We start from the raw sequence: 23,951 nt of genomic DNA, 5'->3' as shown, positions 1-23,951 counted from the left end.
TCCTGGATATGATGATTTGGGTGTGGAGAAGGCTCAGTCCAAAGATCCTTCGTGAGACTACAATTCCCAGAGTTCCTAGGGGAAAGGAAGGGCTGAAAAACCAGCTTTGGTCTGCAGCATGGACAGATCCCCTAGGAATGTGTCAGGAGGAGGAGGAGGAGGAGGAGTCAAGGCAGGGGGATGTGTGCAGGTGTGTGTCTCTTTGTCTTGTGGGAGTCCTCCTGCCTGAGCTTCAGAGTGTCCAGGTTGCCTTAGTGTAGGGCATAGCTGGAGTATTTGGTGGTGGTGGCGGTGGCCGGGTGGGGGGATCACATTTCTAGTTGCCGGATTCCCATCTGCATTGCATGTTGGGATGCCAGCCCTTTGTAGGCATCAACCCCCACCCCCAGGGGGGAGGGGTACATGAGGTTTTTCCAGCACTGCTGCTAGGCCCTGATTATCAGAAAAACCAGCTGGTGATGAGAATGCTATTGGCTAAAGTCTCTTGACAGAAGCATGTGAATTATGCCCCACTGGGATTTACTCACTCGGTGTTTATTGCATGCCACCATCTCAAATGACATCCCTGGAGGGGGCACTGCACATGATGCTGGCTCTCGCATGCGCCTGCCTGCAGAGACGTTGCTCCGTATTAGCCGTGATAAGATGTAGGGACTCTTCCTGTGGCCAGTACCCATCCGTAGTGTCTGCAGTGTGGTAAGATGCCTGAGGGCTTTGGGGAGAAGCCGCTTGAGGCGGGTAGCCAGCCGTGCATTGCAGTGTTCTCACATGAATGGGGCACATCTGCATCTGTGACTTAAACTGGATTAATCGTAGTTCTGCCTACCCAGGGAACTTTGGATGCTGTAATTCTGGGGAAAGGGCTAAGCACCCCTCCGATGAAATTCCCAGGGCCTCACCAGTTCCTAGGATTCTTTGGAGGAGGCCATGGCTGTTAGAGTGACATATGTGTCCTGCCCACCCTCACTGCCACTCTAGCAGGTGGACGATTATGTCCCCAGGGTCCGTGCTCCCAAGCTGGAGATGTGGCAGAAGACACAAGGAATGGGTGATTGGTTGATTGGATAGATGGATGAATGAATAGCTTTATTACGATCATGGATCAGACGTAAACACAACAAATTATTTAAAAATTCAGATGCACAATCTATCATACAATACACCAACAAAGTGAACGTTTTATGGTAAAATCTAAAAGGTAGAAATTAATTGTTGGCAGATCTTAACAGCGGCTGCAGAAAATGTAGCAACCATGTGTAATAGAAGATTTCTTGTTTACAAAGAGAAGTGTGATGTAAAATCCATCAGTTCAGCCAGGATAATGTAATAACAAGAGAGGGGGCTGTGCCCTTGAGGCCCGATATCCCATGAGGTCTGGCACAGGGAGTGGGGAGGACTCCTCCCCTGCCCCCCCGGCCACCCTTAAATGCCACCCGTGAGAGAGAGTGTCTTATGCATCTGCCCAGCACAAGGATGATGGGGGGGGCACCCTTGGCTCCATGTCCAGATGAGAGGGACACGGCTCGTACGGGTTCACTGGCTCCGTGGCCCTGCTCTGAGCTTAGCATTTGCACTTTCAAAGCAATGCAGTGATCAGAGTGTTAGTGCTCAGCCTTGGTCATCTCGTACCACTTCTAGAGAGGAGCTTGTGGCTAAATGCCATTGGGAAACCATTGTGCTGTGCGAGTGGGTGAGCAGCGTCGGGACCTTCCCTCCTGGCCTCTTTGGGTCATTCAGTGGTATGTTTCCCTTCTGTCACAGGGACACAGGCAGCTGCCTTAGGCCACGTCCGGCCCTTGGTCCGTCTAGCTCCGTCTTGTCTACGCACAGACTGGCAGTCCCAGCTTCTCCAAGGCTGCTGGCAGGAGTCTCCCCCACCAGCAGCCCTTCCTGGAGATGCCACGGGGCGGGGGGGGGGCTTGGAATGTTCTGCATGCAGGAAGGCAGGCACTCTTCTTCCCAGAGCCATGGACCCGTCCGTCCCCCAAGGGGGTGTCTTACCATGCTCACACAATGTCCAGCCAGCCTGATCCCTCTTGCCAGCAAAGGATACTCTTGGGTGGTGGTGGGTTTCTTGGCAGGTTCTTAGCAAAGGTCCTTCACCAGTGGTGTCACTCCCAGGGCAGTCCTCGGCACAACGGCAGGAGAGGGGGACCCACCTTGTGTCAGCGTCTCTCCCCTGGGTAGTGCACTTTGTCTCGCGGGTCCCTGCATCACTGCGCTGTGTGCTTCCCCACCCTCCCTCAAAGGCGGCTGCGGCTGCAGCTGCCACTTCCAGGAGCAGGGAAACGGTGGCGGTGTAACAGGTCGCTGGGTCACCTGTTGTGGAGGGGAGGAACTGGAGGAGAGCCTAGCCTGCTGTTTCCACCCACCACAGCCGCACCCTTCTCCCAGCACCTCACGCTCCCTTTGGGGCCTTCAAGCGTGTTCTCCACCACCACCCACCCCTGCCGCTGCTTGGCTTTCTGTGCCCAGAGGTGGCTGAGGCATTCCTCGGAGCAACAGCAAGAGGAGATTTCTTAGCGGTAAAGGGCAGTCTAGCCAGAGGGATGACTGGTCCCCAGAAGGAGACACAGACAGACATAGACACAGGCAAGAGGCTTACCTGGGCCATGTGTCAGGAGAGCCGGATAAAACCTGCTTCAGATGCAGTCATTTTAAAAGTTTGCTCTGCAGCCCGGGCTGCAACTCGTGTGTTGTACACACAAAAGGCATTATTTATTTATTTAAAATATTTATTTAAAGTATTTATTTCCCACCCCTCCAGTATCTTGGGGCAACTCACAACATTAATAAAATAGATGCAATGTAAAATAAAAGACTAATAAAGTTAAACAAGTTAAAACACATTTAAAAGCTAAAAACTGAGAAACTATAAAAACCTAAAGAATCTACCCAATATAAGCAGCAGATAAAACATTAAAAAGCCTCTTTTAAAAGATATGTTTTAAAATAGTATTTTAAATAGTATTTTAAAACACTGAGGGAGGGAGCATGGCGAAGCTCTTCAGGGAGCGCATTGCAAAGCCAAGGGGGCCATAACCAAAGAGGCCCTGTCTCTAGTCCCTGCCAACTGCATCTCTGTTAGTGTTGGAGCCATGAGCAGGGCCTGAAATGCCGACTGGAAGGCCCTGGCAGGTTCATGTGGGCAACTGCAGTCCAACAGGTACCCTGGCCCCAAACTGTGGAGAGCTTTAAAGGTCAAGACAAACACCTTGAATCCAGCCCAGAAGCTGACTTGTAACCAACGAAGCTGCTTCAGGGTGGGTGTAACACTCATGAAGTGACTTGCGCCCACAAACATCCTTGCAGCAGCATTTTGGACCCAGCTGAAGCCTTTGAACCAACTTCAAGGGCAGCCCCATGTAGAGCACATTGCAGTAGTCCAGTCTGCATGTTACCAAAGCTTGAGTGACTGAGGTCAGGTCTGACTTCTCTAAGTTGGGTCACACCTGGAGCACCAGCCGTAGTTGGTGGAAAGCACCTCTGCACACCACCACCACCTGCACCTCCAAGGACAGAGTTGGGTCCAGAAGCACCCCTAAGCTGTGGACTTTGTCTTTCAGAGGGTGTGTGACCCTGTCCAAGACCAGATTTACCTCCTTACTCAGATGATCCGTCCTACCAACCCAGAGCACTTCCGTCCTGTCTGGATTACGTTTCAGCTTGTTTGCCCCCTTCCAGTCCAGAAGAGACTTCAAGGATAGTAGCGCTGGGTGGGTGTTGTCAGCATATTGATGGCACCGCAGCCCACACCCACAGATGGCCTCTCCCAGAGGTTTCATGTAGATGTTAAACAGTGTGGGGGATAGCACAGATCCCTGTGGCACCCCAGAGGCCAAAGGCCAAGGGGTGGAGCAGCATCCCTCAGCGCCACCTTCTGAGTACGACCCTCCAGGTAGGGGCAGAGAAACTGTGTCCTCCATTTCTCCTTGTTGCAGTCTAGAGGCTGCCATGGTCTGTCTGTTGGGTACTCCTGAGGTGTTGAAGCTCCCATTGGAAGCCAAGTGAGGGCACTGCTTGGGAGGCTCATTGACTAGTTGACTCCCCTCAGGTGAGGCCCCTTCCCAAAAGGAAAATGGCCACTCCTGGGTCAAGGACCCACAGAAGGCAGGAAGTGGGAGGAAAGGGGACAGTGTCTTCTCTGTGTCTGCAGGGGTGTGCAACTGGGAAGGGCCTGTAAGAGCTGAATCTGCCCCCTGCCTGCCCTTCCCTGGTTCTTTGCTGATGTTGTCTGCTACGCAGCAACAGTTGTGGTGTTCCTCTCAGCACCTGTCAGCTTCAATTCCTCCACCCCACCACCACCGCACAACCAACCCAGCATGTCTGCCAGAAGGATGCTCCCTCAATGGAGATGCAGCCCCCACAAAAACACCAAATGCCCTTAAGCTTTGTTGTTTTAAAATTTTTATCTCATAAACAAACCACTTTGAGAACTTGTCTTGAGGGGCATTCAGTCCATGTCTAATAAGCAAAACTCCTCATCCTCCTCTTCCTCCTAGAAGTCCTAGGAAACACCTTTTGCCCTCCTCCTCCTCCTCCTCCTCCTCCTCCTCCTCCTCCTCTTGATTCTTCCGCTTTCCAGGCAGCCAACCGCCAGCCCCTGTGCCAGGTTCCGGTGGGAAAGGGCCTTCTTTCTCCCACAATGCATTTGGAGCTTGGAAAGGTCTATGTCTCTGGCTGCCTTTCCTTTTGAAATCCAGCGTCTGGCTGTGGAGAGAATATCTGCACTTAAACAGCTTTGCACAGCTCTTGTCCTTTTTCCTCTTAACTGTCTGAGATTATTTTTAATGAGGAAATTAAAGGGGAAAGTGGGAAAAAAGCAAATGGGGAACAGCTGGGTGGTTTGTGGCAGATGCTCCCCCCACAAAACACACACACACACACACTCCAACAGTTCCAGGCTGTAAAGCTCTTGGAAACACAAGTAGGGGGGCGGGAAGCAAGAATGGACACTCACACGTTGAGCTGTCAAGGCCCTCTCATCCAAAAGGTCTGCCAGCAGGTCTGCATGCAGAGCGCTCAGCCCCCTCCCGCTCCAGCCCATGGCCCTGGGGCTTGTTGGGCAGACTCCTCGGGCAAACTGCAGCCTCTCTCGGCCTAACCGACCTCACAGGGTTGTGATGACCCCTTTCATGCTCCACTCCGCTCTTGGGAAGAATGGCAGGATACAAATGTGATAACCAGGCAGCATGTGCCATAGGGCAGTTTGGGAAAATAGCAGCAGCACCGTCGGCAGGTACAAACACTGATCTATTGTGGACCCCTTTCTGGAGCGTTGGCGTCTTGTTGGGGAACATCCCATCACCAGCCACTTGAAGTGGTGCGGACAAAACACTCCAGTGGAGAGCTGCTTTGGACGGGGCCGCTCCCTTCCGAGGGCGGGTGGAGGCTCGTTTGCACAATGGATGCTCCCCATTGCCCCCCACAATCCGCTCCCCACCGATGCAATTTGCTTGTTGAGGGAAAGGGTTCAGGCCTAGCCATGTGAGCCCCCCAACGCCCCCCACCCCCATGCAGCCCAGACGCTGATTTATGCCTCCTGAGGGTCGCAATGCCACCCCCCTTCTGGCCTTTAAGAAGCTTTTGCAAACTCACTTTATTTTGCCAGACTTCTAGTTTTTAACGTGTGTGTGTGTGTGTGTGTGTGTGTGTGTGTGTTTCCCCTTTTTCTCTTGTTTTCATTGTTGTTGTTTTAATTTATGTGAACCGCCTTGAGCCTATGGAAGTCAGGCAGTCACTACATCTGCTAAGTAAAATAAATGGATGAATAATTTCACAGAGATCCTGGCCTATCTGCCCCTCCTGTCCTGGCCTTCCAGGCAGCCTTCCCCCTCTGCCTTGGATGTGGGAGCCAGCCACCCAGCAGGCAGGCATCTAGTGCCAACCTGACGCAGGTGGGCTTTGGGTCTGGAGATGCGTTCGGCAAGGTGGCTCTCCATGTCCACTGTCCATAGAGTTCCAGCAGAAGCTGAAATCAAAGATTGCTCAGGAGGTTTGGCCTGGGAGGTCCCCAGATGCCGGTTTCTGAGGGCAACTGAAAAGTTAGGCTTGTCATATTGGCATTTGAATATTTCCTGAGCCCCAAAGGACAGGCCTCACACATGTATTGGGTTCTGAATATCTGAAGACGGCTGCTGGCACTTTTCAAATGCACTCCGCCCCACCCCTGCCCCCGCTTTGCTTATTCATATTGCTAGAAACAGAACTCCCCCCCCCACCGAGTCCCAATGCCGTGTGCCAATCTTGGAAAAGGTAGACGGTTTTCCAGGCGGCTTGATGAGTTGGGGGCTGGAATTCTGTCTGGCGTGTGAGTCGGGCAGGACTGGGTGGATGGTGCCCTTCTGGACTGTGGCTGCGCAGGAAACCCCCAGAATGTGAGAGCTGACTCAGCTGCCCAGGATCTCAGCTTTTTTTCTTCCAAACAGATTTAGAATACTTTTGTCTGCACATATATCTATTTTCCTGCAACAGTTGTCTGGCACCTTCTCTCCCAGAGGTACTCAGGAAGATGCACATTTGAATTAGTACAAAATCACACAGAAAGCCTCACTGAAACCACTGCCACAACTATGAATATTTTTAATAATAATAATAATAATAATAATAATAATAATAATAATTATTATTATTATTATTATTCTATACCGCCCTTCCAAAAATGGCTCAGGGTGGTTTACAAAGAGAAATAACAAACAAATAAGATGGCTCCCTGTCCCCAAAGGGCTCACAATCTAAAAAGAAACACAAGATAGACACCAGCCACAGTCACTGGAGGGGTCCTGTGCTGGGGGTGGATAGGGCCAGTTACTCTCCCCATGCTAAATAAAGAGAATCACCACAGTAAAAGGTGCCTCTTTGCCCGTTAGCAGGGCTATATATCCTGCTTTTCAAAAATGCTTTTAGAAACCCGCATTCAGTGTTGGAGCACTTCCAAAAGAACCAGCCGCAGGAGTTTTGAAGCCTGCTTTGGAGTTCCATCTACAGGCCTCTCTGCTGTTGGCAATGGGGCAGCCTACATGTGGTGTGAGAGGAGAGCAAGGAGGGCCCCCATGGGGATGATGCCCCCACCCCATGCTGGAATGCTCATCCGCTAGGGAGGTTTGCCTGCCTCCTAGTTTTTGATATATTTTTGGCATCGAGTGGAGGCCTTTTCATTTTTCAAGCATTTTAAAATCTGATATTTTAGCTCTGTTTTACTAGACTGCTGATAACTTTAACTTTTGTGTGTGTTGCTTATTGGTTTTATTGCAGAATTTTAAATTATGTTGTAAGCTGCTCTGGGAATCCCAGGACTGAAGAGCAGGATACTAAATAAATAAATAGTTTTAAAGAAATAAAACCAAAGAGCAGTTCATCCCAACAGGCCAATAGGCAGCAGTCTGCATCAGCTGGAGGGCGGAAGGGCTTTCTGCATGTGCCCCAGCAGCAGACGGAAACTGGCCTGGGATATCCCCTTAACCAGGATCCTGGTGCTGGAAGAGGGTCGATGTGCTGACCCCACCTATGCATAAGGCTGCCAGTCAACAGAGTGAAGAGAAGGCAGTGATGACTGCATTCCTTTAACTCCCTTGTCTCTGTTCTGCAATGCAAAAAGAGTGTCCGTGATGGTAGCAGCAAAGAGGAGGGTGAAGGCACTGGAAGAGAGATGCTGCCTTGGGGTAGGATGTGGCTCCCGCAAGCAAGATGGACCAGAGCAAGAAGTCAAGCATGTAGGCATGACAGGAAGAAGTGTAGATCCAGGATCCATGTAGGATTCCTTGGCAGCCTCTCTGGATGGCAGCAGAGCAGCAGGGGAAACTGCCAGGCAGGCAGTTCCCAGGGAGGTCAGGTCTCTGCTGGCTTCCAGCTCCAGAGCAGAGTGAAAAGGGAGGAGCAAAGCCCTACTCGATGCCACCAGCATTTCTGGCCAGCTGTCCTGGCAGTCCTCCCCCTCCCAACCTCCCCCTCAGATCCGAACTCAACTCGCTCTCATCTTCTCCATTCCATAGAGATGTTGCTCCATTTGTAGCCAAAGCCACCCTTGAAGCGTTCCACCAGGGCAGGCTAGTCTTTTATACCAGGGGCACAGCTGGCCTTACTTTCATTGTGCCCCTTCCAAGTTCTGGATGCGATAAAAGTGTGTCTCATATTTCCAGGACCTGCAAAGTAAGTGTGTGTGTGTGTGTGTGTGTGTGTGTGTGTGTGTGTGTGTGTGAGTCACTCACTCACTTATTTATTTATTTCTCAAATTTGTAGCCCGCCCCAGACTTCCATCTCTGGGTGGTATACAAAAACATAAGACAAATTTAAAATGAAACTCTTAAAACAATTTAAAACCACAGTCAAGTTTAAAAGCTTGGGTGAAAAAAATGATTCTTTAGGGACTTTTTAAAAGTTGTCAGACATGGGGAGGCTCTTATTTCAGCATGGAGCACATGCCAAAGCCTCAGGGCAGCAACAGAGAAGGCCTTTCCCAGACGAGCCAGTGGCAACTGCAGACAAACCCCTCCTGATGATCTCAATGGGCAGGGGGGCTGATAGCAAAGAAGACGTTCTCTTAAATACCCAGGGCCCAAGCTGTTTAGAGCTTTATAGGTTATAACCAGCACCTTGTGTTTTGCCTGGAAACCTATTGGTGGCCAGTGTAGCTCTTTTAGTCTAGGAGTACTATGGCCCCTCTGAGATGACCCAGAGACCAACTTGGCTGCTGCATTCTGTCCCAACTGCAGTTTCCGGATGATGTACAAAGGCAGCCCCACACAGAGCGCACTGCAGTAGTCAAGTCTGGAGGTGACCAGCATATGCACCACTGTTCTGAGGTCATTTATGTCAAGAAACAGGTGCAGCTGGCGTATCAGCCAAAGCTGATAGAAAGCACCTCTGGCCACCACCTCAACCTGTGACACCAGGGAGGGGTTTAGATCTGGAAGCACTCCCAGACTGTGCACCTGTTCCTCCTGGGGAAGTGTGATCCTACCCAGAACTGGCAGATCAAAATCATCTCCCGAGTTCTGATCCTGCAGAATAAGTATCTCCATCTTATCTGGATCCAATCTGTTACCCCTCATCCAGCCCATCAGTGCCTCCAGGCAGGCATTTTTGCCTCTGGTCACCCCTAGCACCTTTGCCCCTTCCCCCCGCCCCGCCCAGATCTTCCTTCTCTCAGGGAGGGCAGAAGATAAGACACCCTTCACCGGCATAGCCCTCGTTAGCCTTGGGTGGGCCACCGAGAACCTGCTGGCTGGCTGCTGAGATCCTTGCAAAGGACGTTGGTCAAGGTCTGCTTTGGACTGACCAGGTCAGAGCCCGGATGACTTAGATCTTCACTAAAAAGACATCTTGAGAGCACACTCTTGACAAAACATGACCAGGATACACTGGAATTCTTGGGGGGGGGGTAGACCACATGCAACTGAAGCCCACCCATGACCAGCGTCATCTGTGGAGCAGCTGTAGTTCCCTCACTTTGTGCAGGAAACCAGGTGCTGGTTCCAAGGGGTCGGGAGAACCCCTTTCCCGTAAGCCCTTCCCATACATAGGGCCTAGAAATTGTGGGGGGCGGGGGCGGATCTCCAAAGCTTGGGCTTGCCCCCAGTGCTGCCTGCTCCAGACTGTGCTGTGCGTGCTCCTAGCCTAACTCTCGGAAGGGCCCCCTAGAAGCGCAGAGCCAATAACTGGCGGTGGGAGCGAAAGCACGTGGCAGCCCAGGATTGCAAGAGAACAGAGAGGCCCGGCAGCCCGTAATCATCACTGCAGACTCACTTAGCTAGCACGCGCACACACACACACACACACACACACGAGGGGGACACCCTGCTGCTACTCCGCTGTTCCTTCCCCCCCCCCCCCGCTGTTTGCTGCTTGTCCGTATGAATGTGGGGGTGGCTGGGTGGGCCAGTGGTGCCCTGGCTTGGGGGAGCCCCAGCTCTGCCCTCAACGCTCAGGCCTGCTTGGCTGCTGCTGAGCATACCTTGCCGGGCCCATTTCCTGGGGCTTGGGCCAGAGACGGAGAAGGGCCCCTGCTCGGACTGCCCGGTCTTCAATGGTCCCTTCTCAGGAGGCTGCTGCGGCTGCAGGATCAGCACAGGCAAAGGGTCCCCCCGGGCGCTTTTCTGGTGCGGTGGTGCCATTGCTACTGGCTGGGCAGCCGCTACAAGCACAGGCGCGTCGTTGGGGCAAGCTTGTGTGGTGTGCTGGAGCCGCACAGAGACGCTCCTCTGGGAGAGCCCACCCACCCCCCGCCTGCCTCTTAGAGGTGCCCACTGCACACCCAGCCCGGAGGAGGAGGAGCAGCGTTTGAGCAGGGAGCTGACAGGCCCTTCCCCAGTTAGTGGGGAAGATAAAGCACCACCTGCCAGGGTCTCTGTATGGATTCGGAAGCAGCGATTAAAGCAGAAGGAGCTTAGGGGGCCGGGCCACTGCTCAGGAAGTGGCCGATAAAGGAACCCCCTCTGGGCAGCTCATGAGTTCATCAGTCAGGAGCCACCCACAGAGGCGCTGCCAGAGCGAGAGGGCTGCTCGGCCGTGGAACTGCCTGCCTGTCCTTGGCTGGAGGCTTCCCTCCCAGACCGCTGGACGGGCATCTGTCCAGGATGCTGGAGCATCAGTCCCTGCACTAGGCGGGGGCTGGGGCAAGGAAGAGATGCCCAGGTCCCTTCCGGCGCAGCGAGCCTTCTGTGACTCACCTGGGCCACTTCCGGCGACTGGGAAGTCCGTTCCGCTGGCCAGCAGGCACGTGGAGCCTGCAGTCCGTGGCTCAGAGTGATCCGACAAGGAGGTCACCAAGGTGGGGGGGGCGGGGGGGGGCTCCAAAGGAGAGGGACTCCTGAGTCCCTGCTAAGCCAAACCCGATCTCTCTGCCTGGTCTACCGAACAAGGTTGGTGTGGTGGGATCAAATGGATGCTCTTCTGAGGCCCCTGGATGAAGAGAGGAAAAGAGGCACGATATAAAAAAAAAATAATGCTCCTGCTTTCGGGAGTTGGTTAGTGGGCAGAGGTGAGTGAGCCGGGAAGGAACTCTCCGGTGTGGGGCAGGAGGCCAAAGCAGTTGTGGGGGAGCCTGGGTTAATGCTGCGATTGGGGGAGAGGATCATAGGGGGGCTGTTGCTGGCGGGAGGATGGGGGTCAAGGATCTTGAAGCATGAGGCATAGGGGTGGGGTGGGGCGTTCTGCTGACACCCCCTTTTGTGTGACAGTTTTAGGGCTGGAGCCTGGTCTGTGTGCTTGAGTGCCTTGGACCCCCTCAGCAGCAGTGCCTTTAGGAAGTGGTGCACAAAAGATCTCCTCCCTTCCTGAGAAGCCAAGGCAGCTTTCCAGGACAGTCAGACGCCACTGCAGGTGCCGTTCTTTGGCTTGGCCGTCATGCAAGAGACTTGGAGTACCACTGCCTCCCAGAAGAGATCATGACGACTCTGTGGCACAGGTGTCGGTGTCCTTGGGCCTGAGAGCCTGGCAGGCGTGATGATGATGCTAGCAGGGACCCAGAAGTCCTGTGAGTGGTGCGGGCAGGCGGAGGGGAAGCCTTGGGCAGCGACCCTTCTGAGATCAGGGGCCCCAAGAGAGGCTGCATGGGGTCCCTCTGGGGCAGCCGCATTCAATGGCGTTTGCAGAGGCAAGGATTCCACCAAGCGTGCCGAACAAAGCGTCCTCGGTGGCCTCTCAGGACCCTGCTCTGCACAGTGAATCTGAGCCTGATCCTCAGGAGGTGGGACCAGAATTAGGCCCAGGCCCAGCCCCAAAGAAGCCCCAGTCACGGCAGCACCCCGAGTCCCCCGGACTTGGGCCAGGCACTCCCACACCACCACTGCAGTTCCAGATGCCTGGCTGCACCTCAGTCCCAGCAGCAGGTTAGGCAGGCCCAGATGGAGAGCAGCAGGAGGGATGCCAGCCCCTGGCCCGGGCTCGGCTGGTGCTTGAAGACTCCCACTCTCCAGGCAGGGAGAGGGAGGGGCCGCTGGATTTAAGGGGCGGCCTCTGACTGCTCTCTGAGCGACTTGTCCCTGGAGCCTGGGGCTCACCTGGTCTGCAGGACGGGTTCACAGAAGAGGAGCTTGGCATCCCACGGAGACGGGACCCTTCCTCGGCTGCTAGGCAGGCAGAGTTAGCATGCTGGAGGGACACCTCCTGGACCAAGAAGCCTTCATGCCGCGGAGGACTGGAGGCGGTCCAGCTGAATGAGTGGCCGCCATGCAGGAAACCACACCGGGCTGTTTCCTTCCTCCGTGTCCGGCATCTTGTCTGGATCAGGCTGGGAGGGAGGCCAGCTAGGGGCGGCCTCATCTTCTGGGAAGTCCCCGGTGTAGGTGTCCGGCTCTGGACCCAGTTCTGATGGACCAAGGGCTGTACAAAAGCAGGGGGGGTGCTCTTGTGCAGTTCCCCTTCACGTCTACGGGGCTTGCAGAGTTGCTCCCCCAGTCCAAGTTGGAGGCAAGGGCCATGGTGGGGGTGTCTTGGGCCAGGCCTGCAAAGCCAGCCACTCTGAGTGGCCTGGTCCATCCTGCAAGCTGACGGGGAGTTTCTCCGCTGACTGCTCCCAGGAAAGGCGCTCTGGAATATGGACTAGCCATCTCCCTCCCGTGCTGCCTCCCAGCTAATCTCCAGGACTGCCAGTTCTTCGCCTCATTGCAGAGACGGCAACAAGTGTGCATTCTTCCTCGCACACCATTTTGCTGCCCGGCTGCAGCCGCCCCCCGCCCCAGCTCTGGAGGAGACCTCCAGGGCTCTCACAGGCAGGCACCATCAAAGGGCTGCCTTGAACCCAGCCACCCCCGTGGGCCGCCACACCTGCCAGCATGCCAGGGGAGGCAGGGACTTCTCAGGCGACCCTGGGGCGGGGGCTCCTTTAGAGTTTGTGCTTTCTGAAATCTTGGTACTGGGGTTTTATCCTGGAGCTGATGCCCTTGTTCAGTATTGTCTTCTCTGGCTGGCAATGGGTCTCCCAAGCAAGGGACTGGCCTGGTGTCCTCCTGCTGTGGATGAAAACACGAAGCTGCTCCCTAAGGAGGCAGACTCGTGGACCATCTCGCTCAGTTCGTATGCTGTGAGGAGGAGATCTGCTCCAGAGGGCTTGGCTGGATGGACACTGTGACTGTGCTTCAGGGTTATCGTGGTGAATCAGCTTGGCTGTGGGGGAGCAGCAATAGAGTATCCACCTGAGCAAAGTTTGGGGCCAGAAATGATGAGGATGCATCGGAGTAATTTTGGTGACCGGACCTGAAGGGCTTCAGAGCCGCCCCCACCCCCCCGGCTGTGAGTCAAAATTAAAAAGTCATTTTAAAAAAAAAGTCAAACCTGCATTTTACTGTGACAATGAAAATTCCAGGGGGGGCTCCAAAGGCCCAGGGGGGCCTCCTGCCACCACCCCACCTGGCCGCTGCCCCATGGCGCCAAACCGCGGCACCGAAAACTTCCAGAATTCTAGCCACGCCGTGTGTGCGGCTGGGGTGGGGGCGGGTGAGCCCAGCCGGCCTCCTTCGCCTCCGTGCTGGAAGTGGTGGCATTGGCAGGCGGAGCGGGAGCAGCCGCTGGGCTTGACCGTTTGGCCCAGCAGCCCATGAGAGCTGCAAGGAAGATCCGGCACAATTAGGACAGGGTGTCTACACAGGTGCTCCGGAGCTTCCTCACAGCTCTCAAGGACTGCTGGGCCGGACAGTCAGGCTCAGTGGCCACTCCCGCTCCACCCGCTGATGCCTTCACTGCCACCTTGGGGTGGGGGGAGGCCTGCTCAGCTCACCCCCCCCCAGCCGTACATGTGGAGCAGCTAGAATTCTTGACTTCTTCAGCACTGCAGGGCAGTGGCGGGGGGGGGGGCGGTGACAGGATCCCTGCCCCCCCCGGCCTTTGGAGGCCTCCCTGGACCTTGGAGGCTGCGGACTAGGTCCCCAGGGTCCGTCGATAAGAGCGCCTCTGGTAATACAACAGATTCATTGAGGGATGAAGATGAGGCACAGGAAAGCAAAAATTGGTTAGTCAGGGCAACAAGCTCTTAATTTACAGTCTCTGCAAGAATCTCACTTCAAGGAATTTTAGCTTAAGGTCCAAATTGTAAATAAATTGTAAATCAGCTTAAGGCTTGCCGTAGAAAGGGCTTGGATGCCGAAATCGAGAGGGAAGAATTGGGGGCGAGGAGATTTAGCAGGGCAGAAGATTAGTATTAACTCTCTTTATTTGGTGCACTTGTAGATGGGCACACGAGCAGATCTCCTTGCAGGGGGAAGGCAGCAGAAAATCAGGGAGAAGAAAGGGGAAATGGTTTAGAGCGACCACTCGAGACAGGCTTGAGAACCAGGGCAGGTGGCCTGCCATGCAGATCTGGATTCCAGTTCTGATTCTGAGGCCATGTGGCTGGGCCAGCAGTTCTTGTACTCCAGAACATGGCCGGGTGCAGAGGTGCCCCGAGGTCATTTTGGAGCCTGGACCAAAAGGCCTTTGGAGGCCCCCCTCCCCTGCAAATTAAGCATCATCATGCTCCGCCGGGCAGCCACCCCACCCAGGACAGACTAAAGAAGATTGCGGGGGGGGAGGCAGGGGCTGTGGAGGCCCTGGACTTCAGCCCCAAAGTCCAGGGGTAAGAGTGCCTCTGGCCAGGGGCAATGCATGGGTCACACTCCCTCCCTGGAGGGCCTGGAACTTGTACTGAACAATGAAGTTCACAGTTGCACGCATGAACTGGCTGGCTTGGGTGAGAATCACTGAACAAAAATCTGGAATGCTTTGGGAGATGGGTACATGGAGATCTGAATGAGTGGCCTTCAAACTTATCTAGAAAAGGAGATGTCTCTCCAGGTGCAAAGATAAAGAATTCCTAAGTTTTAATGAGTTATCTCCTTCTAGTGCATCCTTGCCAGCTCATTCACTGTTGATGGTGGGGTGGGGAGTTGCCATGTTTTTCAGAGTTACTGCGGAGATTAGTGGAGCAATCTCTCTTTTAAACAGGGAGCTTGTTACTCTCCTCTGAGTGGATGCTTTTGGCCTGGGATCTCCTTTGCTGGCTTCCTCCTCTTTGACAGAGAGACATAGAGAGGCTTTTTAAATGGAGATGACTCCCTTTCAGTCTTTGTTGTCATAACCTCCGGGTAGCATTGCCCCATGCCGTGCATATGCTAAGCGACCATTTGCAAGTCTTGCCACAGAGGGGCGTGTGATCCCATGAACTCAAGTATTCGGAATGGAAGCTGTGGTCCCACGGTTCCAGGAATATGGTGGGGTGCTGTCTGCTACCCCCCAATAAAGCTGTTTTGGCAGCAGTGCAACGTGGGTGCTCCGCCCCAAGCTGCAGCTGCTTAGGGGATGTTTGGAGTGAACCACCTCTGCTTGAAAAGAAAAGGCCCCTTTCAGATGGCCTGCCATGGAACATACCTGATGCTCCAGCAGTGTGTCCGGGTCTATCCTGCCAGTTCTGAACTTTGGAACGGGGTGGGCTGGAGCTGGGAGGCTTCTTGAAGGGTTTCCAAAAGAGAGATGGTTGCTGTGTTTAAGACACCATCCAATGAAAGCAACATAGCGTTGCCATGACCCATGGAATGCCGGGTTTCACCAGGATTTCAAGCATCTTACCCAGATTGCTTAGCCCACCCAGATTAGCCCAGATTTCAGCTTTCATTTAAAAAAAAAAAAAAGCTAAGCTCTAGCCCTTGTAGAAGCAGAGCTATGGAGCAAAACGTGCAGTCACTATTCTGCTCCAAAATTAATTAGTTCCAAGCCAATTTACATAATATGCAAATTAGGCACCCAGATTTGGAGATCCAGGATGTGGCGACCCTAAAGCAACACCAAATGGAGAGTCACTTGGCCCTGTGGTAGGAGCTTGTCCAGGCTGCCCTCTTAAACTCTGCTCCAAGTGGAAATGCTGCCCACAGCTCAGTCAGTTTTCCTGTGGTTTGGATGATTCCATTGCACCCGAAGAAAGGGTTGCGAGAAGTCCCTTGCCAGGGAAGAGCGGGGTTGCCCAGTGGCTGGCTGGCTGCTCCATGCTTTCCATGCTCTGCTTCCCAGGAGAGTTACAGGCTTTGTGCAAGTGTCCTGAGGGCCATGACCTTGCAGCAGCCGGTGGGCGGCGGGGAGCGTGCTGGCCAGGACACATTTCACTGCCCAGCCTCCCAGCTGTTCTCCTCATGCTTTTGCCCAAAGTGATCCAAGGTTCTTCCAGAGTCCAGGGTGGAGCACAGCAGGGGAAGGCATTGGGCGGGGATGTTTTGCCCCATCATGGTGGCCAGGGAAGCTGTGTCCACTTAAACACTTTTAGATGTGGTGACCAGGCAGAGAAATGTTTGTGAACTGGACAATCGTTGTTTCAAACAGAAGTAGGTCCCAGATCAGACTTGGGAGGGTCCATCTGTCTCCAGCATCCTGTCTCCGGCAGCAGCAGCTGGCCAGAAGCTTCTGAGAGGCTGATCAGCAGGGCATGAAGGCAACAGCCCTCCCTGTGGTTAGCCTCCCCAGGAACCTGGTTGGAGGGCTCCCTTCCCTAAACTGGGAGACTGGGAGAGCACAACTTCCGCTCTTGAAAACCATCCAAGCGAGTGGCCATTGTCACCTCTGGAGTTATGGGTGAGCCATCAGGAACGGGCCAGTTGGGGCACAGGGGGGGACCTGGAGGGGATCTGGAATGGGGGAAGGGCCTGGGCAGGAACGCTGGGTGCCGAGGTGGGACCCTGGAGTGGCAGCAGGGCATCCTGCTCACAGAAGGGCCGGATCCTGCTGTTGGCACCTGGCTGGGCTAAGCCAGAGGAGTCTGGGTGGGGCCAAGTAAACATGGGGTGTCCAGGCCATGATGACTCTCCTTTCAATGACAGCAGCTCTGGGGTGGGGCAGGGGGTGGGAATCCTGCTGGGAAGCTGAGCAGGGGGTGGAAGAGGAGCCTTTAGCCCTTTGCCCTGCCACGTCCCTGTCTGGACCAGGCCCTCCCCCGGAGCTGGCCCTTTGCCTGCCCAAGAAGCTGCTGTTGGGGAAAGATCTTCCCGAAGGAGGCGCTCCTGAGTGGCTCAACGGGTCAGCGCCTGGGAGGGTCTTGGTTCTAGCCACTCGGTATCCCCCAAAGGCGCTTGGCCCAGCTGAGAGGTTGGGAGGGGCCTACACAGGCACTGCAGGGCAAGAAGCACCAACTTCTCTCCCGCTGCCCCGCCACGGAGCCTGCTGTTGGGCGTTCAGGATTCCCTGCAGGACAGGAAGCCGCTGTCCCCGCCTCGGCGGTGAGTGGCGCATCTGGCTGCCACTCCGAGGCCATTAGGATGCAGCTCGTGCCCAGAGCGCTGGGCCCAGCTGTCGTTTGAAGGGCAGTGACTCAGGGAGGGACGGCAAGTCTGGGGACGAGGCACAGAGGCAGCCAGGGAGCCCGGCAGGCGGCGGCGCCAGAAGCACCGGGGCTGGCCCAGGGGGCTGCCGGCTCAGGGCAGGGAGAGGGCCGCGGCGGAGCTGCCGCTTCAAGCTGCCTGAGATGCTGCCCACCACGAGGCAGGCAGCAAGCAGGGCTTGTCCGGTAGTGATGAGGCCGTGGCCAGTGAGGGGCAGAGCAAGCTGCCGCTCCCCCCCCCACCATAAGTCGCTGCTGCTGCTGCTGCTGCTGCTGCTGCTGCTGCTGCTGCTGCTGCTGCTGCTCCTTCTGTGGTGATGAGAGAGAGAGAGAGAGTCTTGTGCCTGAGTTTCAAGCAATTCCCGGGAGGCGTGTGGGAGCAGAGAGAGAGAGACAGAGTGTGTGTGTCTGTTAAAATCCTCCTCTGAAGAGACACTTGTGAGGCCTGCCTCAAAGACCCGCAAGTGACATCTCTGGAAATCGGTGGTGCCAACCTGGCCTCAAAGAAACGGGGGGGGGCTCGCTTCAGGGGAGGGCTGTTTATGTGCTAGTGGGGGGGGCATGCTGGGAACTTCCACCCACCGTGGGTCTCAAGCACCCTCTTCCCTCCCTGCTTGGTGGGTCAGGGAGGGATGCAGGAGAAGGCAAAAGGACTCCCCGGAGCAAAGCCAGCAGACCACCTCATCATGCGGCCTGAAGGGGTCACTTGGGCCTGGGAGGTTCTGTCAGGCTCTGGGGAGCTGGGTTCCGATCCCTGGGCAGCCGGGCAGCTCCTGGGATGGTCTTGGGCCACTCACCACCTCTCCGCCCAACCTGGTGCCTCACAGGGTAGTTGAGGAGGGGATTACAGGGCTGCCGGCCTGAGTTCCTTGCCGAAAGGTAATCAGCCAGCAGGCAGGCGTATTGCTGGGTGGGCTGCTGATGGGGTGTCGTGCTGGAGGGCAAGGCCTGGACCAGGGAGAGGCGGGCAGGCTCAGCTTCCTGCTCCACCATCAGCGCCTCTGCCTCAGGCCCCTGCTGGGCCAGATTCTGCCAAGCACCCCACGGCCTGAGATGGGCCCAGAGCGGCCGGCAAGCAGGAGAGTGGCTCCGGTGGAAGGAGAGCAGCAGCTCTGGGAGGCAGGGAAGGAGAGTGAGCAGTGAACCCAAGGAAGCCCTGGGCAGCGGGGTGGCCCGGGAAAAACAAAAAAACAGAAACCCTTGTAGATTACCCAAGCAAGAGTCCACAAATATTGGGAAGCTCTCCAGAAAGCGCTGGACCACTCCCTGCTCATCTTCCGCTTGGAAAGACCAGCCTGGGTGGCCTGCCGGCACAGCTGCTGCTGCGAGGGGGTTTGCAAGCAGCAGAGCTCCTGCTGAGGAGGAGACCACCTCTTCCCGCTCCATCCAGCCAAGGCCCTTCTCTTCACAGGGCAATCCCACCGTGGTGACCTGCCTGGTGCAAGAGCAATCCCAGCCAGAACGAGCAAATTACTAAAGTGGGAGGTAGCTATGATTTGTTCCAGGGGCACCCAGGGAACAGCAGTGCTCATGGTGGGTTGGGAAGGACGCAGGCAGCAACCACCCCAGTGGCTTCCTCTGTGCCCTTATAAGCAAATCCATAGGGGCTGGCCACCCGTCCTTGGAAAGGGGCAGCCAGAGCCGGCGGCCTCTCTGTTGGCCTAATTCCACACCAGCTTAGAATCTGGCACGAGATTCACGCAATGTCTCCCAAGGATGAGGAGCCCATTACGAAGCCATTCATCATCAGGCAGGACTCCTGGGGTCTCCTCGCCCCCCCCTCCACTCTGCCTTGTTTTTCAGACAGGGGGGCGCCGCCATTGGAACAAGGGTCCACCAGAGGGGGCCAGGCAGGACTAAGGCATCCCTGGTCATCTCCACTCCGCACACTCCTGGCTGGGGGAGTCCGCTTGTGCCCCTAACAGCCACCTCCGCTGCTGACCTGCCAGGAAGCCCAGGGCATGTCCAAGTGTGTGCACTGGCCCTGTAGAGTCACGCTGGCCAGGCCAGGCAGGCCTCCCTCTTGCCCCTTCTGGGGGAGCGGAGGGGATGAGCTGTCTGTCCGCCACAGATGCTTGTCTCAGGATCTCTGCAGGGTGGAACCCGGAGGGGCAGCCTAGACGCGTGCGAGAATGCAGGCCATGCCACCTGCTCCTCATGTGGGAGAGTCCCGCACGGGCAGCTGAGCTCCGGCATGCCCCCTCTTGCCCCTCGAAGCGGCTTCTCCACCCCAGCTGCTTTTCTCTCAGCCGGGGTTCCTTCTGACCTCCGAGCCCTCTCTGGGGCAAAACTGCTGAGGGAACGCACTTCAAGGAGGAAATGTGGGGTGGGGGGGACGGTCCAGCAGCCCTCCCACCCATCAATGCTGCCCTTGACATCGCCAAAGCGCAGCCCCCCACGGCACAGGCTGCCAGCCTTTTGCCTTCCTGCATGTGAGATTGGGGGGGGGGTCCTCTCCCAGGCCCAGCCCAGCCCAGCCCACCCAAGTCTGACTGCAGCTTTTGCAAGCAGATCCAGGTAGTCACTGGCCTGAGTGTCTCTCACTACTTGCTCGTTGCCATGGAGACAACCAGGGATGCTGGATTTGTCCTGACCTCTCCTTCTCATGCAGCAGAAGCCTGTGAATGGTGAGGCTCCCCCCCCCGCCCCCCGCAGGAGTGGGGGAGGGGGAGGAAGGCAAAGGGATGTTCCCCGCATCCAGGGGAGATTCCAAATTAGCTTTGCAGCTGAGAAACCACACGGCAGGTTTGCTCACTCGGTCCTTGCTTTGGAAACCCAAGAAGTTCAAGGAGCATTTCTTCTCCTCACTGCCATTTCACCAGCTTCTCCAGGCAATTCACTCAGGAAACGGCCTATACATTGTTCCCATGCTAGGACTGGTGATGGGAGCTTCCTTTGACCGCCCTGCAATGGGCAAGGATTTCAGCCATTGGGAAACGTTGTGGGGCCCATTTGTGCCTCTGTGGCAGGGCCTCCCTCCTGTGGGGAAGAATCCCCTCTGAGCCCTTCTCAGGCACATCTCTGGACCCGTGCTGGCTTTTGAGCCAATTCCGTGCGTGCAGGATCTGTGTGCATCTATAAATGTTGCACTTCATGGATTAAACCTCGCACTGGATACAGCAGTGGCTCATCCTATCAAGCGGGGGGGGGACTGCCTCTGGTTGTGGTTGCCCCTCTCTCTCCCACCCCACCCGAGAGCCACGCTGCCTGCAGACTGGCCATTCGTCAATTGCAGAGCTCTACCTGATGAATGGCCACTTGCAGGCAGCACAGCCCCCTGGCTCCTTAGGACAAGCCACTACTGACTGGTTAGATGGAGAGGGCAAGTTGTTTCGTGCTCTGAGTGCAAAAGAGGAGGCTTCAGAGAGGAGCCTCCTCCGGTCTAACCCCAATCAATAGCTTGTGTTTATTAACTTATAAATGATTCCACACTTCCTTTGGTTTCTCAAAACGGCACCTATCATGAGGTTTTCGTTGACGGATAATCTATATTTGAACCAACTGAATCAACTCACTAATCTTCGGCCATGGTGAATGTTGTATGTTTCCAGGAATGGTATGTAATTTTCATGGCTAGCGGCTTTTCCACAGCTGGAGTGGGTGTGGTCTTGGCAGTCCCTTTCTTCTTTCAGGTTGTGTCCTCTGGGCCTCTTATACATACAGGTAGCTTCCGTTATTCTGTGCTGGTCTGTTGGCCATCTGACTTGAAGTTAGCAGAGTTGTCTGGCAGTGGGAATTCCAGCAGAGGCCAGTTTTCTCCATATGAGAAGCTGCACACTCCACCTTCTGCACAACTCAGAAAAGCTAAGGAGCTGGGCTCTCTCCTCCACTCCATGGGGCCACCCAGCATCTCCTGTCCCCAGAATCCAGTCACACACACCCCTCACCTGGAGATTAGGGGGTGGGGCTCCGTGGGAAGCCCTCATGGCTCAGATCCTCCGGCTTCAGCGGGCTGCCCTTCTCCTTGCACCCTCTGACCGTGCCCAGGGCTGTGTGTGCCGCCCTGCGGCGGCTCCAGAGGAGGAGGCAGAAGCCCACCAGATGGCATCCGCTGCAGAATTCAGCTTCCTGCAAAACTCTGGTTTAGAAAAGAAAAGAAAAGGGCCACCCACCCATCCACCCACCCCTTTTTTGTCTGTTGTGGCTGATCTGGTGGCCTCCTTGGAGAGCAGGTCCTTCTGCCTGAGGCTGGAGGGTTGTGGCTGCTGGTGATGTGACCGTGCTGTGAGGAGGAGCGCTGATCGGGGGGGGGGGGCGGCAGCTTTTATTTAGTTCGTTATTTAGTTATATGTTTGTTTGTTTTTGTTTGTTTATTAAATTTATACCCCGCCCAAACTTACGTCTCTGGGCGGCTAACAACAATTAAAAAGAGGTGCAGGCAGGGTGGGGGGGGGAGACTGGGGGAAGTGGGGGCCGTTGTCAATCACAGAGCAACTGTTCATAACAAAGAGGGGATTCGGTGCTTGGAGATGGCCAGGTGAGTCGGAGGAAGGGTGGAGCCCCCCACCCCCACTGGCCTTGTTGGCAACAGACTGGCTAGTCTGGGGTCTCACTCTCCAGTTGCGGGGAGAAGCCGGGGTCCTTGAGATGGTTTGATCCAGAATCTGGAGACAAAGCAGCAGCCATGCTCATGGGGACATTGGGGGGAGGGGGCTCTGGAGGGGCCTGAGGGCCTTCTCTTCATTTCACTTCTCTGCCCTGTGGCTGTGGCAGAGCACAGATCCACCCCGCCCCTCCGGATACCATGCTGGGAAGCCGGTGCCTTGCGGCTTTGGAGAAACTGCCCGCCAGGGACTCCGGGACTCCCGCATGCCGGGATGAATGGCTTGGGCAAGTTGGAGACATTTGGGTGGCGCTGTCCTAAGAGATAACAAATGATCTCTTGGGGAGGAGACGAAGTGATTTGGAAGTAGGGCAGGGAGACGGTCTGATTTACAAATCCGTTAAAGAGGCTGCACTTGGCTGTAAATGGATTTTAAGTCCCACTGACGCTAGTGAGGCCACTGGGTAGAATTGAATTATTCTGGCTTCTCTGCTTGCTGGGCAGGGCCCTGCTCTGCCTTGGCGATAGTGTGGAGGATGGAGCAGATCTGAAGGTCTGGGAGGGGAGAGGGGCTTGCAGCTCAGCCAAAGGAAGGCGCTGGGAGAGGAAGAGCAGCCCAACCGGGCCCTCTGCGGGGGGGGGGCATTTCCGAGTCGGAACCGCTGCAGTCAGTCAGTCCACAAGGGAATGAATGACAGACAGACAATCCCTTCAACAAGAGCTCCCACGTACGTTTCTTGAATTAATTTCCATCAGATGCTCATTGTGTGTTACCTCCAATATGAGCTGATTGGTCAAAACATTTATTAAGATGACTGTGCTTGTAATAGCAACGGCAGCTCTCCCTCCCTCCCTCCTTGCTTGCTTTTAGGAATCAGCAGGTGACAGCTTCCTTCTCCTCCGCCCATGAGCAGGCGGGATGTGGGATCCATGGCCCAGCCTGAGGTCTGTGGGGCAGCTGGAGGCTGGGGCAGGACCGGAGCCTCACCCCACCCTCACTTGGGATTCCCTGCAGTGGGCCCGCTGCTGTCTCCCTTACGCATAAAGGGTTGCATGTGCTTCGTGTGGCGGGGCATATGGGTGTGGAGGAAAAGTCTGCCCTCCCCATCACATGGGCTCAGTGTGTCCAGAGCACTGCCCTGGGCCCCCCTGCCAGATACAGGCCGGCCCTCCAACCCCCCGGACTGCTCAGCAGCTCCTCCTTAGGAAGGGTTTGTCTGCGGCCACAGCAGTTTCCAGCTTCAGTTTGCAAGTGAGTCTAAGTCACATAAGAAGGTTTCGGTGGTTTCAGAACAAATGTGAAGAGTCCAAAGTGGATCACCAGTCTGGGTGTTGGACCACGGCCCGAATCCAAACCACACACAAACCCCGCAGGGCTGCAGATCTTCCAGACTGTATGGGAGCAGGGCGGTGGGCTGGGCTGGATGTCCCCTCCCTTCAGGTTCCCTGTTTTCTTCTCCTGGCCTGAATGGGAGGGAGTCCAGCAGAAGCTGCTGCACCCCCTTGAGTATGGCCATGTTCATTTTTGAAAAGGATGCACACGTTTCTAGCACTCATGCTGGCTCAGTAAAATCTGTTGGCAGAACAGCGTCTCAAGACCGCTCGATCGAGCTGCCTTGTCCTGAGTCAGACCTTTGGTCCTTCTAGCCCTGTATTGTCTCTTGCAGTAGTTCCCAACCTGGAGGCCTCCAGATGTTTCTGAACTACAACTCCCATCAGCCCCAGCAACAATTTCTTGTGGCTGGAAATGATGGGAATTGCAGTTCAGTAACATCTGGAGGCCCCCCAGGTTGGGGGCCACTGTCTCTTGAGCAGACTCTCTTCTGACGCCAGGCAGCAGCCCCTCCCAGCTCTCGGGCAGAGAAAGGGTTTCCTTGTGGTCTCTCCTCTGGTCCTTTCCCTGGCTTCTAAGCAGGCTTGCCAGAGATCACAACCCACAGATTCCCGCTCAACGTGGGGAGGAGCCAGGGTTCAGTGGCAGCTGCACAAAAAGTCTGTGGACTCCGTATGGCATTGAGGTCCCAGGGATCTTCTTCCTGCCCCACTTCCCCACCCTTCTGCAAGCCCCTTTTCCATGGGGCTGCCCTTGGAGCTGGAGCAGGAGCTCTTTCCAGTGGCCCTGCTCACCTCCTGACT

At 55.5% G+C, this 23,951-nt stretch overlaps 1 protein-coding gene across 1 annotated transcript in view; it reads left to right on the top strand.

Annotated features, from left to right (window-relative positions):
* Positions 1-23,951, top strand: part of NALF2 (NALCN channel auxiliary factor 2) — a 56,236-nt gene that overhangs the window by 1,555 nt on the left and 30,730 nt on the right. The window lies entirely within an intron of this gene.

This window comes from Hemicordylus capensis, chromosome 11, assembly GCF_027244095.1.
Source record: "Hemicordylus capensis ecotype Gifberg chromosome 11, rHemCap1.1.pri, whole genome shotgun sequence".
Taxonomy (NCBI): domain Eukaryota; kingdom Metazoa; phylum Chordata; class Lepidosauria; order Squamata; family Cordylidae; genus Hemicordylus; species Hemicordylus capensis.
Note: the sequence above shows the minus strand (reverse complement) of the source record. Positions and strands in the feature narration are given on the sequence as shown.